This window comes from Hyperoodon ampullatus, assembly GCF_949752795.1.
Source record: "Hyperoodon ampullatus genome assembly, chromosome: 3".
Classification (NCBI taxonomy): Eukaryota; Metazoa; Chordata; class Mammalia; order Artiodactyla; family Ziphiidae; genus Hyperoodon; species Hyperoodon ampullatus.
Window position 1 is genome coordinate 148,446,139 of NC_136916.1, and position 16,785 is coordinate 148,462,923.

The 16,785-nt window shown below is 40.2% G+C and overlaps 1 long non-coding RNA gene across 2 annotated transcripts in view; it reads right to left on the minus strand.

Moving 5' to 3' along the window:
- LOC307050305 overlaps positions 1-16,785 on the minus strand; it is a 35,062-nt gene that overhangs the window by 14,560 nt on the left and 3,717 nt on the right. The window contains exon 3 of one of the 2 annotated variants that reach the window (XR_013810788.1): positions 16,185-16,461. The exons of the other annotated variant lie outside the window; for it this stretch is intronic. This is a non-coding gene — a long non-coding RNA (uncharacterized lncRNA). Of the gene's footprint in view, positions 1-16,184; positions 16,462-16,785 lie in introns of those variants that run through there. 2 annotated transcript variants of the gene reach the window in all.

The following is a 16,785-nucleotide window of genomic DNA, read 5'->3' on the forward strand; positions in this document are numbered from 1 at the left end:
GAATGAAATTAGAACACTCCCTAACACCATACACAAAAATAAACTCAAAATGGATTAAAGACCTAAATGTAAGGCCAGACACTATAAAAACTCTTAGAGGAAAACATAGGAAGAACACTCTTTGACATAAATCACAGTAAGATCTTTTTTGACCCACCTCCTAGAGTAATGGAAATAAAAACAAAATAAACAAATGGGACCTAATGAAACTTAAAAGCTTTGCACAGCAAAGGATACTATAAACAAGACAACCCTCAGAATGGGAGAAAATATTTGCAAATGAATCAACAGACAAAGGATTAACCTCCAAAATATATAAACGGCTCATGCAGCTCAATATTAAAAAAACAAACAACCAAATCCAAAAATGGGCAGAGGACCTAAATAGGCATTTCTCCAAAGAAGACATACAGATGGCCAAGAGGCACATGAAAACCTGCTCAACATCACTAATTATTAGAGAAATGTAAATCAAAACTACAATGAGGTATCACCTCACATGGTTAGAATGGGCATCATCAGAAAATCTAAAAACAACAAATGCTGGAGAGGGTGTAGAGAAAAGGGAACCCTCCTACACTGTTGGTGGGAATGTAATTTGATGCAGCCACTATGGAGAACAGTACGGAGGTTCCTTAAAAAACTAAAAATAGAATTACCATATGACCCAGCAATTCCACTACTGGGCATATACCCAGAGAAAACCGTAATTCAAAAAGACACATGCACCCCATTGTTCATTGCAGCACAATTTACAATAGCCAGGACATGGAAGCAACCTAAATGCCCATAGACAGACAAATGGATAAAGAAGATGTAGTACATATATACAATGGAATATTACTCAGCCATAAAAAGGAACGAAATTGGGTCATTTGTAGGGACGTGAATGGACCTAGACTGTCATACAGAGTGAAGTTAAGTCACAAAGAGAAAAACAAATCTCGTATATTAACACATATATGTGGAATCTAGAAAAACTGTACAGATGAAATAGTTTGCAAGGCAGAAATAGAGACACAGATGTAGAGAACAATTGTATGGACACCAAGGGAGGAAAGCCGGGGGAGGGTGTGACTTGGGAGATTGGGATTGACATATATACACTAATATGTATAAAATAGATAATTAATAAGAACCTGCTGTATAAAAATAAATAAATAAAAATTTTTTAAAAAAGAAAAAAAACCCCCAAAACTTCTGATCTGTAAAGACCTTGTTAAGAAGTGAGAAGAGACACAGACTGGGTGAGAATGTTTGCAAAACACATATCTGATAATGGATATTATGCAAATTACACAAAGAACTGCTAAAATTCAAAAATAAGAAAATAAACAACCCAATTTAACAATAGGCAAAAGACGTGAACAGACGTCTCATCAAAGAAGATATACAAATGACAAGTAAGCATATAAAAAGATGCTCCACATCATATGTCACCACGAAATAATGAATTAAAACAACAAGATACCACTACACACTTAATAGAATGGCCAAGATCCAAAACACTGACAACACAAAATGCTGGCAGGGAAGTAGAGCAAAAGGTACTCTAGTCCACTGCTAGTGGGAATGCAAAATGGTACCGCCACTTTGGAAGACAGTTTGGTAGTTATGTACAATACTGAACATACCCTTACCACACAATCCAGCAATTGTGCTCCTTAGTGTTTGCCCAAATGAGGTGAAAACTTATGTCCATACCAAAACCTTCACACAGATGTTTATAGCAACTTTATTTGTAACTGCCAAAAGTTGAAGGTGACCAAGGTGTCCTTCAGTAGGTGAGTGGATAAATAAACCATGGTACATCGAAACAACAAAACACTATCCAGTGCTTAAATAAAAAAATTATCAAGATATGAAAAGACACAAAGGGAACTTAAATGCATATTACTAAGTGAAGGAGCCAATCTGAAAAGGCTGTATATTGTAAGACTTCAACAATATGACATTCTAGAAAAGGCAAAACTTTGGAGACAGTAAAAAACATCAGTGGCTGCACAGAGTTAGGGAGAGGGAGGGTGAACAGACAGAGCACAGAGGATTATTACAGCAGTGAAAGTATTCTGCATGATAAAATGGTGAATATATGTCATTATACATTTGTCCAAACTCAAAGAATGTGTAACACCAAGAGTGATCCCTAGTGTAAACTACAGACTTTGGATAATAATGACATAGCAATGTAGGTTCATCGATTATAACAAATGTACACTCAAGTGTGGGATGTCGATGGTAGGGAGGCTGCACTTGTGTGGAGCCAAGGGAGTGGGGTATGTGAGAACTCTGTACTTTCCACTCAATTTTGCTTTGAACCTAAAACTGCTGTAAAAAAAAATCTATTGAAAATTTCAATGACTAAACAAAGGAAATTAAATACTATTTTAAATTAAAATAAAACCAAAAATCACAATATACAGACTGCCACTAGAGCAGTACTTAGAAGGAAATTTATAGTATTAAATGCCTATATTAAGAAATAATAGGGAGAAATAGACAGCAATACAATAATAGAAGGGGACTTCAATACCCCATTTTTATCAATGGCGAGATCATCCAGACACAAGATCAATAGGAAAACGTTAGACTTAAACTACACGTTATATCTGATGGACTTAACATACATATACAGAACATTTCTCCAAAAACAGCAGAATACACATTCTTCTTGAGAGTACAGGGAACATTCTCCAGTATAGATCACATGTTGAGCCAAAAACAAGTCTTAATAAATTTAAGAAAATTGAAATCATATCAAGCATCTTTTCCAACCACCATGGTATGAAACTAGAAATCAATTACAAAAAGAAAACTGGAAAATTCACAAATATGTGGAGATTAAACAACATGCTATAACAACCAATGGGTCAAAGCAGAAATCAAAAGAGAAATAAAAAAAATCTTGAGAGAAATGGAAATACAACACACCAAAATTTATGGGATGCAGCAAAAGCAGTTCTAAGAGGAAAGTTCATAGCAATAAATGCCTACATTAAGAAATAAGAAAAATCTCAAATAACAACCACCCTTTACACCTCAAAGAAACAGGAAAAGAAGAACAAACTAAGCCCGAAGTTCATAGAAGGAAGGAAACAACAAAGATCAGAGTAGAAATAAATGAAATAGAGACTAAACAGATAATAGAAAGGATGAATAAAACTAAGAGCTCATTTTTTGAAAAGATAAACAAAATAGAAGAAACCTTTAGCTAGATTCATAAAGAAAAAGAGAAACAGCACCCAAATAAAACTAGAAGTGAAAGAGGAGATGTTACAACTGATACTACAGAAATACAAAGGATTATAAGACAACAGTATGAACAATTATATGTCAAGAAACTGGACAACCTAGAAAAAAAATGGATAACTTCCTAGAAACATACAATCTACCACCTACTAAGACTGAATCATGAAGAAACAGAAAAAGTAAACAGATCAATTACTAGGAAGGAGATTGAATCAGTAATCAGGAACCTCTCAACAGAGGGCGGAGTCAAGATGGAGGACTAGGAGGACATGAAATTCATGTCTCCACACAACTAGGGCACCTACCAGGCACCGGTGAGGGACCACGAACACCTAAGGGGATGGGAGGAATCCCCAGTGACCAGGTAGGACGTGGGGCATGGGGTGAGTGAAAGGGGAGGAGAAGTGGAGATGGGACAGGACTGACGCCCCTGAGGGGTGGCTGAGGGAGGGGGAGGGATCCCACGGCCGAAGGGGAAACTGAGGGACCATTGGGAGGGTTGATCAAAAGGGAGCATGGTCAGGTTTCCCCTGCCCACATGGGCCCCCGGGAGCCCGCTGAGACCCTGGACCTGATCCTCTGCCCACCAAGAACCCCTCCACCTGCGTGGGTCCTGAGGGAGTGGGAGGGAGGGAAGGGGGAGCAAAAGTAAAGGCTAGACCTCTGGGACTGGCATCCCTGAGGGGTGGCTGGGGGAGGGGAGGAGTTCTTACACCCAGAGGTCTCACCCAAGGTTAGGAGTTCAGTGGGGATGGGGGAGACTCTGCGGGAGATGGCGGGGTGGGGCGTGGAGGAACAGAAGGGAATGCAGCCAGCGCTTTCCCCATCCACTTAGGCACCGGGGAGCTTGTTGGGTTGCTGGGCCTAATCCTCTGCCCTTGGAGCCTCCCTCCTGCTGTGCAGAGCCCAAGCCCTGCCCCTACACCCCCACCCAGGGCCCTACCTCTACACTCAGAGACCCCCTCTGACACCCCCGCAATGAGCTGGGTCTAAACCCCACCCATGTACACTGACCCAGGGCTTTATCTCCAAACTCCGAAACTCCACACTCCAGAGGCCCTCCTTTGAAAGCACTGCCTCCCCTTCTGCACAAGTCCTAAGCAGAGGCCCCGCCCCATGCTTGAACATAGCCCTGCCTAGGCCCCACCCCCAAGGCCTTTTCTGACTGCATGGGTCCTGAGCCTTGGTCCCACCCCACCCTAAACCCCACCCCTGCCTAAGTTCCACCCCCACTTAAACTCTGCCCCCATAGTCAAGGCTTTCTTTTTTTTTCCTCTTTTTTCCTCTTTTAGATTGGGGTTCTGTTTTACCTTGTTGATTCATTGTTGTTGATTCATTTATATATTTATTTTTCCTGATAAATATTTTATTTTTCTAATTTTATTTTATTCTTTATACTTTGTTACTGTTCTCTGCTTTTGGCTTGTTCCCCCCACCCACCCCACCCACCCCCCTTTTTCTTTTTCGTTTTTCTGTTGGGTTTTATTTTACCTTGTTGCAGTTGTTTCAATTATATTTTTATTTTTCCTAATATATTTTTTATCTTTCGAATTTTATGTTGTTTTTTATTCTTTGATACTGTACTGCTCCTTTTTTTCTTTCTCTCTCTCTCTTTTTTTTTTATGCACCATGCAGCTTGCGGGATATTGGTTCCCAGGCTGAAGGTCGGGCCCAAGCTCCTGTGAAGGGAGCTCTGAGTCCAAACCACTGGACTAACACAGAACCTCAAAACCCAGGGAATACTAATCGGAGTGAGGCCTCCCTGAGGTCCTAATCTCAGCACCAAGACCCAGCTCTACCCAACTGCCTGAAAACTCATGCTGGACGCCTCAGGCCAAACAACCAGTAAGACAGGAATACAGCCCAGCCCATCAAAAAAAAAAAAAAAAAAAAAAGAAACAACAAAAAAATATATTACAGATGAAGGAGCAAGGTAAAAACCTACAAGACCAAATAAATGAAGGTGAAATAGGCAATCTACCTGAAAAAGAATTCAGAGTAATGATAGTAAAGATGATCCAAAATCTCGGAAACAGAATGGAGAAAATACAAGAAACATTTAACAAGGATCTAGAAGAACTAAAGAGCAAACAAACAGTGATGAAAAACACAATAACTGAAATTTAAAATACTCTAGAAGGAATCAATAGGAGAATAACTGAGGCAGAAGAATGGAGAAGTGAGCTGGTAGGTAAAATGGTGGAAATAACTGCCAGGAAGCAGAATAAAGAAAAAAGAAGGAAAAGAACTGAGGACAGTCTCAGAGACCTCTGGGACAACATTAAACGCATCAACGTTTGAATTATAGGGGTCCCAGAAGAAGAACAGAAAAAGAAATGGTCTTAGAAAATATTCAAAGAGATTATAGTCAAAAACTTCCCTAATAAACTCATCAAGAAAAAGAGGGAGAGGACTCAAATCAATAAAATTAGAAATGAAAAAGAAGAAGTTATAACAGACTCCGCAGAAATACAAAGCATCCTAAGAGACTACTACAAGCAACTCTATGGAAATAAAATGAACAACCTGGAAGAAATGGACAAATTCTTAGAAAGGTATAACCTTCCAAGACTGAATCAGGAAGAAATAGAAAATATGAACAGACCAATCACAAGCACTGAAATTGAAACTGTGATTAAAAATCTTCCAACAAACAAAAGCCCAGGACCAGATGGCTTCACAGGTGAATTCTATGAGGTGGATAGACCTAGAGTCTGTCATACAGAGTGAAGTAAGTCAGAAAGAGAAAGACAAATACCGTATGCTAACACATATATATGGAATTAAAAAAAAATGTCATGAAGAACCTAGGGGTAAAACGGGAATAAAGACACAGACCTACTTGAGAATGGACTTGAGGATACGGGGAGGGGGAAGGGTAAGCTGTGACAAAGCGAAAGAGAGGCATGGACATATATACACTACCAAACGTAAGGTAGATAGATAGTGGGAAGCAGCCGCAGAGCACAGGGAGATCAGCTCGGTGCTTTGTGACCGCCTGGAGCGGTGGGATGGGGAGGGTGGGAGGCAGGGAGATGCATGAGGGAAGGGATGTGGGAACAGATGTATATGTATGACTGATTCACTTTGTTATAAAGCAGAAACTAATAAAAAAAAATAAAATAAAAAAAAATTTAAAAAAAACAGAAAAAAAAAAAACTTAGAGAAGAGTTAACACCTATCCTTTTCAAACTCTTCCAAAATATAGCACAGGGAGGAACACTCCCAAACTCATTTTACAAGGCCATCAACACCCTAATACCAAAACCAGACAAAGATGTCACAAAAAAAGAACACTACAGGCCAATATCACTGACGAACATGATGCAAATATCTTCAACAAAATACTAGCAAACAGAATCCAACAGCACATTAAAAGGATCATACACCATGATCAAGTAGGGTTTATCCCAGGAATGCAAGGATTCTTCAATATACACAAATCAACGTGATAAACCATATTAACAAATTGAAGGAGAAAAACCATATGATCATCTCAACAGATGCAGAAAAAGCTTTCAACAAAATTCAACACAGATTTATGATAAAAACTCTCCAGAAAGTAGGGATAGAGGGAACCTACCTCAACATAATAAAGATCATATATGACAAACCCACAGCCGACATCGTTCTCAGTGTTTACAACCTGAAACCATTTCCTCTAAGATCAGGAAGAACACAAGGTTGCCCACTCTCACCACTATAATTCAACATAGTTTTGGAAGTTTTACCCACAGGAATCAGAGAATAAAAAGAACTAAAAGGAATCCAAATCGGAAAAGAAGAAGTAAAGCTGTCACTGTTTGCAGATGACATGATACTATACACAGAGAATCATAAAGATGCTACCAGAAAACTACTAGAGCTGATCAATGAATTTTGTAGAGTAGCAGGATACAAAATTAATGCAGAGAAATCTCTTGCATTCCTATACATTAATGATGAAAAATCTGAAAGAGAAATTAAGGAAACACTCCCATTTACTGTTGCAAGAAAAAGAATAAAATACCTAGGAATAAACCTGCATAAGGAGACAAAAGACCTGTATGCAGAAAACTATAAGACACTGATGAAAGAAATTAAAGATGATACAAATAGATGGAGAGATATACCATGTTCTTGGATTGGAAGAATCAACATTGTGAAAATGAATCTACTACCCAAAGCAATCTACAGATTCAATGCAATCCCTATCAAAGTACCACTGGCATTTTTCACAGAACTAGAACAAAGCATTTCACAATTTGCATGGAAACACAAAAGACCCCGAATAGCCAAAGCAATCTTGAGAAAGAAAAATGGAGTTGGAGGAATCAGGTTCCCTGACTTCAGACTATACTACAAAGCTACAGTAATCAAGACAGTATGGTACTGGCATAAAAACAGAAATATAGATCAGTGGAACAGGATAGAAAGCCCAAAGATAACCCACACACATATGGTCACTTTATCTTTGATAAAGGAGGAAAGAATATACAATGGAGAAAAGACAGCCTATTCAATAAGTGGTGCTGGGGAAACTGGACAGCTACATGTAAAAGAATGATATTAGAACACTTCCTAACACCATACGCAAAAATAAATTCAGAATTGATTAAAAACCTAAATATAAGGCCAGACACTATAAAACTCTTAGAGGAAAACATAGGCAGAATACTGTATGGCATAAATCACAGCAAGATCCTTTTTGACCCACCTCTTAGAGAAATGAAATAAAAACAAAAATAAATAAATGGGACCTAATGAAATTTAAAAGCTTTTGCACAGCAAAGGAAAACATAAACAAGATGAAAAGACAACCCTCAGGGGCTTTCCTGGTGGCGCAGTGGTTGAGAGTCCACCTGCCAATGCAGGGGACACAGGTTCGTGCCCCAGTCCGGGAAGATCCCACATGCCGCGGAGCGGCTGGGCCTGTGAGCCATAGCTGCTGAGCCTGTGCGTCCGGAGACTGTGCTCCACAGTGGGAGAGGCCACAACAGTGAGAGGTCCACGTACCACAAAAAAAAAATAATAATAAGACAACCCTCAGAATGGGAAAAAATATTTGCAAACGAAACAACTAACAAAGGATTAATCTCCAAAATATACAAGCAGCTCATGCAGCTCAATATCAAAAAACAAGCAATGCAATCCAAAAATGGGCAGAAGACTAAATAGACATTTCTCCAAAGAAGATATACAGATTGCTACCAAACACATGAAAGGATGCTCAACATCACTAATTAGAGAAATGCAAATCAAAACTACAATGAGGTATCACCTCACACTGGTCAGGATGGCCAACATCAAAAAATCTAGAAACAATAAATGCTGGAGAGGGTGTGGAGAAGAGGGAACCCTCTTGCACTGTTGGTAGGAATGTAAATTGACACAGCCACTATGGAGAACAGTATGGAGGTTCCTTAAAAAGCTAAAAGTAGAACTACCATATGACCCAGCTATCCCACTACTGGGCATATACTCTGAGAAAACCATAATTCAAAAAGAGTCGTGTACCACAATGTTCACTGCAGCACTATTTACAATATCCAGGACATGGAAACGACCTAAGTGTCCATTGACAGATGAATGGATAAAGAAGATGTGGCACATACATACAATGGAATATTATTCAGCCATAAAAAGAAATGAAATTGAGTTATTTATAGTGAGGTGGATGGACCTAGAGTCTGTCATACAGAGTGAAATAAGTCAGAAAGAGAAAAATAAATACCATTTGCCAACACATATATAGGGAATCTTAAAAAAAACAATGTTTCTGATGAACCTAGGGGCAGGACAGGAATAAAGACACAGACGTAGAGAATGGATTTGAGGACATGGGGAGGGGGAAGGGTAAGCTGGGACGAAGTGAGAGAGTAGCATTGACATATACACACTACCAAATATAAAATAGATAGCTAGTGGGAAGTAGCTGCATAGCACAGGGAGATCAGCTCACTGCTTTGTGACCACCTAGAAGGGTGGAATAAGGAGAGTGGGAGGGAGATGCAAGAGGGAGGGGATATGGGGACATATGCATGCATATAGCTGATTCAGTATGTTATACAGCAGAAACTAACACAACATTGTAAAACAATTATACGCCAATAAAGATGTTAAAAAAAAGAACCTCTCAACAAAGAAAAGTCAAAGACCAGATATTTTCACCTGTGAATTTTACCAAACATATAAAGAAGAATTAATACCAATTCTTCTCAAAGTCTTCCAAAAATAGAAGAGGAAGGAACACTTCCAAACTCATTTTACAAGGCCCTCATTACCAATACCAAAAACAGACAAGGACACTATAAGAAAAGAAAACTACAAGCCAGTATCTCTAATGAACATAGATGCAAAAATACTCAATAAAATATTAGCAAACCAAATTCAACAGTGTATTAAAAATGTCATACACCATGATCAAGTGGGATTTATTCCAGGATAAGTCAGACAGAGAGAGACAAATATTGCAGGACCTCACTTATATGTGGAATCTAAAACCAAACACACTGATACAGAGAACAGATTGGTATTTGCCAGAGGCAAGGGTGGGGGGTTGGGTAAAATGGGTCAAAAGATACAAACTTCCAATTATAAGATAAAACAGTCCTGGGGATATAACATACAGCATGGATACTATAGTTAACAACACTGTATTGTATATTTGGAAGTTGCTAAGAGAGTAGATCTCAAAAGTTCTCATCACGGGCTCCCCTGGTGGCGCAGTGGTTGAGAGTCTGCCTGCCGATGCAGGGGACGCGGGTTCGTGCCCTGGTCCGGGAAGATCCCACATGCCGCGGAGCGGCTGGGCCCGTGAGCCATGGCCGCTGAGCCTGCATGTCCGGAGCCTGTGCTCCACAACGGGAGAGGCCACAACAGTGAGAGGCCCGTGTACCGCCAAAAAAAAGTTCTCATCACAAGAAAAAAATCTGTAACTATGTGTGGTGAAGGATCTTAACTAAACTTTTTGTGGTAATCATTTCACAATATGTACACATATCACATCATTATGTTGTACACCTAAAATTAATACAATGTTATATGTCAATTACATCTCAACAATAAAAGAAAAGAAATAATAAAAGTCTCAAATCAATTATCTCAACTTTCACCTCAGGAAACCAGAAAGAGAATAGCAAATTAAACCAAAGCAAATAGATTAAAGGAAGTAATAAATATCAGAATGAAAAATAATGAAATAGAAAACAGAAAAAAAACACACAAAAATGAAAGTTGATTTTTTTTAAGAAAGCCAATAATATTCATCCACTTCTAGTCATACTGATCAGGAGAAAGAGAGACAAAAATTACCAATATGAGGAATGGTTGAAGGATGATGCCACAGATTCTATGGTTATTGAAAGGATAATAAAAGATAATATGACGAACTTTCTTTCTACAAATTAGACAACTTAGAGATGAAATGGACACACTTCTTGAAAGACACAAACTATGAAAATTAATGCAAGAGAAAATGGATGGCTTAAATAGCCCTGTATCTTTTCAAGAAATTGAATCTGTAATTTAAAACTTTCCCACAAAGAGAACTCCAGGCCCACGCTGATTTCACTTATGAATACTATCAAAAATATAAGGAAGAAGAGAGAACAATTCTATACAAAAAGTCTCCAAGAAAACTGAAGAGGAGGAATTATGTCCCAACAAGCCCTTTGCAGCCAGCATTACCCTGATATGGAAATCATATTAAAACATACATTAATACAAAAATTCAGATCAATGTTCCTCATGAACATAGATGGCAAAATCCTAAACAAAATGTTAGCAACTGAATTCAACAATATACAGGGCTTCCCTGGTGGCACAGTGGTTGAGAATCCATCTGCCAAGGCAGGGGACATGGGTTCGAGCCCTGGTCCGGGAAGATCCCACATGCCACGGAGCAACTAAGCCCGTGTGCCACAGCTATTGAGCCTGCACTCCAGAGCCCGTGAGCCACAACTACTGAGCCCACGTGCCACTACTACTGAAGCCTGCGTGCCTAGAGCCCGTGCTCTGCAACAAGAGAAGCCACCGCAATGAGAAGCCTGCGCACCGCGACGAAGAGTAGCCCCTGCTCACCGCAACTAGAGAAAGCCCGCACGCAGCAATGAAGACCCAACGCAGCCAAAAATAAATAAATTTATGAAAAAAAAACAATATATAAAAAGGATAATACACCATGATCAAATAAAATTTATCCTATGGATATAGGGTTGGTCTGAAACTCAATCAGTGTATGTTACCATATTAACAAAGTTAAAATGAATAATCACATTGAGAAAGGAAGACAAAGAGTACACAGCCATTTTGGAAAAGGAGCAAGGGAATGGCCTGGAGCAAACAGGCCCAACAAGCCCAGTGAAACAAAGCACCTGAAGGCTTGGGTCTTTGAGACAACAACTAGAGACCCACAGAAGCAAAAGATTATCTCTGTCCCACTGATCTATGTACAGTTTCCAAGGGACAAAAGCGGAACTATAAATCCACCAGACAGCAGAATCACTGAACTCCCAGCTCCCTAAAAGCTAGAGATACAGGCCTGACACACACTCCTAAGCTGTTGTTTCAGGAAGCAGACCCCCACCCGATGAAAACTGCTGACTGCAAGCACATGGACCCCAGACCGACAGAAACCAGAACGCTGATGACGCTCAAAACTTCACTTTGATGCCAACCAAACTGAGAACTGAGCACAAGCTTATCAGGCAGGCACCCTGTAGCCCCCGCCCTCATACTGCCTTTAAAACCCTTTCCCTGAACATCCTTGGGGAGTTGGCACTCTCACCATCTCCTTGTGCACAAGCTATCCTTTCAATAAAAAGTATTGCTTGCCTAAGAATCTTTTGGGAGTGATATTCATTTCTATGCTACTGCTGTCCAAGAATCCGGAGAAAGCTCAGTAACAATCTGATCACATCTATAGATCAGAAAAATCATTTGACAAAATCCAACATCCATTCCTAATAATAACTCCCAGAAAACTGTCAATAGAAGGGAACTTTGCAACATGATAAAGGGCATCTATGGAAGAATCTACAGTTAATGATAGATTCTAATGGTAAAAGGTTGAATACCTTCCCCCTAAAATCAGAAACAAGACAAGAGGTTCTGGCTAGTGCAATCAGGCAATAAAGAGAAATAAAAGTATTCAAGATTAGAAAGGAAGATTTAAAATTGTCTTTATTTATAGATGACATTTATAGATGTCTATGTAGAAATCTGAGGGAATCTATAAAAAAAGGTACTAGAACTAATGAGTTTAACAAGCTCAAAGGACGCAAGATGAATATGCAGCAGTCAATTCTATTTTTATATACTAGCAATGAACAACTGGAAATTAAAATTTTTAAAGAATACTATTACACAGCAAAAAAATTAAGTACTCAGCAATAATTCTGACAAAAGCTGTGAAAAACCTGTAACTTAAAACTATAAACATCACTGAAAGAAATTAACACCAACCTAAATAAGTGGTGAGATCTTATTCACTGATCTGAATAATTAACATCAAGATGTCAATTTTCCCCAGAATAATCAATCAGAAGGTTTTACTTGTAGAATTTGACAAACTGATTCTAAAATTCAAATAGAAATGCAAAAGATCTAGAATAGCCAATCCACTTTGAAAAAGAAGAAAAAGTTGGAGGACTACCATTTTCTGATTTCAAGACATATGAAGTTACAGTCTCAAAACAGTGGGTTATTTGTGTAACAACAGACAGATCAATAGAACAGAATAGAAAGACTAGAAATACACCCATACAAATTTGACAACAGATTTTTGACAAGTGTACAAAGGTAAATCACTGGAGAAAGGATAGTCTTTTTACATACAGTGCTGGAACAACTGAATGGAAAACAGAAGAACTTACTTTCATACCTTGAACCACAAACAAAAATTAGTCCAAAATAGAGCACAGTCCAACATGTAAAACTGAAAACTATAAAACTTCTAGTTTAGTCTAAAAGTAAACAGAGGAGAAATTTTTTTTCTTTTTAGGAGAAATCTTTTAAACCTAGGGCCTAGGGTTAAGCAAAGATTTCTTAGATATGGCAGAGAATGCAAAATCCATAAAAGAACAAATTGATAAGTTGAACTTCATCAAAACTACAAACTTCTCTTTAAAATATTTTATTAAGAGAATGAAGAGACAAGCCACAAATTGGGATAAAATATTTTCAAAACATATATTTGCTAAAGGACTATTCAAAATATATAAAAAACTCAAAACTCAGTAAGAAAAGAAACAACTCCTCAAGAAATAGGCAAAAGATGTGAACATATACTTTACCCACTCCCAAGTTTTTACCCAAGAGAAAAGAAAGATCAGGTTCATACAAAGATTTATACATGAAGGCTCGTAGCAGCTTCATTTGTAATAGCCTCAAACTAGAAACAAACCAAATGTTCATCAGCAGGAAAACAGATAAGCAAATAATGGTGAAGGTTTCAGGGGTGTACACGTATGTCAAAATTTAGCTTGTTACACAATTTAAGTATGTGCAGTTTATTATAGATTAAATAAACTGCAATAAAGCTGTTTTATTAAAATAAAAATTTAAAGGGGTGAAAAATGATACTGTATTAAATATTGGCAGTCCCTAACACACACTCTCTCTCTCTCTCTCTCTCTCTCTCACACACACACACACACTTCACTATCTACTGCAGGAGTTTAGCAAAAATGCAGCAACACCCTCTTAGTCTTCCTCACGGAAGCTCACTTACGTTATATCGCTCTTACAGACAACCAGCTGCTGGCTTTAGGAAACTTTTATCAGCCCACAGTGGAAACAAGTTAATGAAAATTTAGTTTTGCCTTTTGTGTGTGTGTGTGTGTGTGCTGTACGCGGGCCTCTCACCGCCGCGGCCTCTCCCGCTGCGGAGTACAGGCTCCGGACGCGCAGGCTCGGACCGGTGCACGATCCCGCGTCCCCTGCATCGGCAGGCGGACTCCCAACCACTGCGCCACCAGGGAAGCCCCCTAGTTTTGTCTTTTTGTTCAGGACCCACACCAAGAAGTGAACCAGGCTTGGGCTCTCAACTTCCATAGCCTCTGGTTCCAGAGTGCTAAGATTCCCTAAATTTCTCTCTTCTGAATTGAATTCCCATCACTCCAGTGCACCCTTTTGCTGCTGTCTCTCCTCTACTGTACACCCTCTCACTCCTCCCCTCCAAACCGAGTGATTGCCTGCTCAGTTCCCTCTTGTTCTCACTCTGCTTTCTCCCTTAAGTCTCTCTGTGGCCAGCTTCCAGACCCTGGAACCCTGGCGCCAGTTCCTTATAACGGACCAACACTGAGCAACCGCCCTTTTTCTTTGGGGCGGGGCGGCGGCCGCCGAACCCGTGAGGCTGGGCTCCCGCCTTGGAAGAGGATTTGCCTTGGAAGCAGAGTTTCAGACTGAAGTCCCCAACACCCACCTTCCTAGCACAGCTGACAGTTGCACCCAAGCTCTCCGAAAGGCCGCATCGTGGAAAGCGGTGTGGGCCGGGTGCCTGCTGCTGGGCGCCCTCCTGCGGCTCAGGCTCCAGGTACTCCTGGCCCCCAGCGGGCTCCTCGCAAACCCAGTCCAACTGGCACTTGGTCTCCCACGTAGTGCTTCCCTGGAAGGCCTCCAACGCCCCCAGAGCACGTGGAGCCTTTGATGTGTCCCGCGGGCCGGCCAACAGCTGCACCCACGTCATTCAGCCTAAGAAGCTCTTGGTTTCCAGGCACCTACCTACATGGAGCAGGGTGGCTTCTATGAGAATCAGCCCTTCATCCAGAATAACTGCTACTCTCATGGTTATGGGGAAGGGCTCCCAATTCCCTGGTTGTCCAGCATTTGGGGGCCTTTCAAGGGATGCCACCGATAAATGATCTCACTTATGAAACAGAGCCCTTAAGGACTCTACCACATTTGAACACCAGTTGTATAAGATAGTAACAAGGTTCAATTCCCATGAAATGCAGCTTAGAAAAGGAAATAAATATGTCAGAAGCTTGAGTTCAAGGCAGAGAATTCAAAACTGCCACAATGCCACAAAACGGCCACTCCCATGGCTGGTGGACCCACTGGCCCTTTGTGGAGTGTGCTTGTGGTGGTGGACAATTACAGTTTCAATTATTCAAATAACAATGTCTCAAAGGCAACAGAAGATATATTAAATGTGATCAATGTAATAGATTCCATCTACCTATGGCTAGGCCTTCAGGTTTAATTGGGATTGAGATTTGGAACCAGGGGAATCTTATAAATGTTGAACAACACATGAGTCAACTTCTTGACAGCTTCAGTGAATGGAAAAGTATTCATCATTATCCCCGTCTGCCACCTGATTTGGGGGATCTGTTTGTGTACAAGGATTTTCCTAATATATTTAAGTTGGCCTGAATCTCAGGAATGTGCTACTGTCATTTTGGGCTAGCAGTTTATAAATTCCTCAAAGATAAATCGATTTCTTTCATTTTGCAGTGGTCATTACTCACCAACTGGGTCATAATCTTGGTATGTCTCATATAGAGGAATTCTGTTCATGTAGGAAAAAACATTGCATCATGAATGCCTATAATACAAATACCAGTGCTTTTAGCAACTGCAGTTATGGAAGTTATTTTAACCTCATTAACCACAAGGGAGTCTGTCTGATGAATAGACCAGCTTCTCAAAACATTATCCCATTGTAACAATGTGGCAACAAGGTAGTGGAAGGTGAAGAAGATTGTTGTGACTGTGGATCAGAATGTCAGTGCAGAAGGGATCTGAAACCTTGGGCAGACTGTGCTTTTGGACCTTGCTATGTAAAATGTAAGTTTGCTTCTCTTGGAATGCTCTGTAGAGCACATGTCAGTGAATGTGACCTTCCTGAGTGGTACAATGGAAGTTCAAGGTGATGCCCTGACAATTTCTATGTGCAGGATGGGATGCCTTGTGGTGACAGCACCTACTGTTACCACAAAATGTACAACAGCCACAATAAACAATGTCAATATATTTTTGACCAAACAGCAAGGAGTGCCCCCCAAGCTGCTACAAAACAATTAATGTGCAAGGAGATTGTTGTGGCCAATATGGCGTGGAAATTCAACATACAAAAGATGTCTTCCGGGCTTCCCTGGTGGTGCAGTGGTTGAGAGTCCGCCTGCCGATGCAGGGGACACGGGTTCGTGCCCCGGTCCGGGAAGATCCCACATGCCGCGGAGCGGCTGGGCCCGTGAGCCATGGCCGCTGAGCCTGCGCGTCCGGAGCCTGTACTCCGCAACGGGAAAGGCCACAACAGTGAGAGGCCCGCATACCGCAAAAAAAAAAAAAAAAAAAGATGTCTTCCTTCAAATATTTTGTGTGAAGGAGTGTAGTGTGAATATATAGAAACAATTACCAATCTAAAATAATACAACGCCATAATTCAGATAACACTGTTAAAGGTACCAAGTGTTGGGAAACCAGCTACCACTTTGGGAGGGATACAGGTGATATTGGAGAAGTAAAAGATGGCACCCTGCATGCTCTAGGCAAGGTATGTACGAGAAGGAGCTGTGTCAATTATTCAACCCTCAACTCTGCAAATTATAG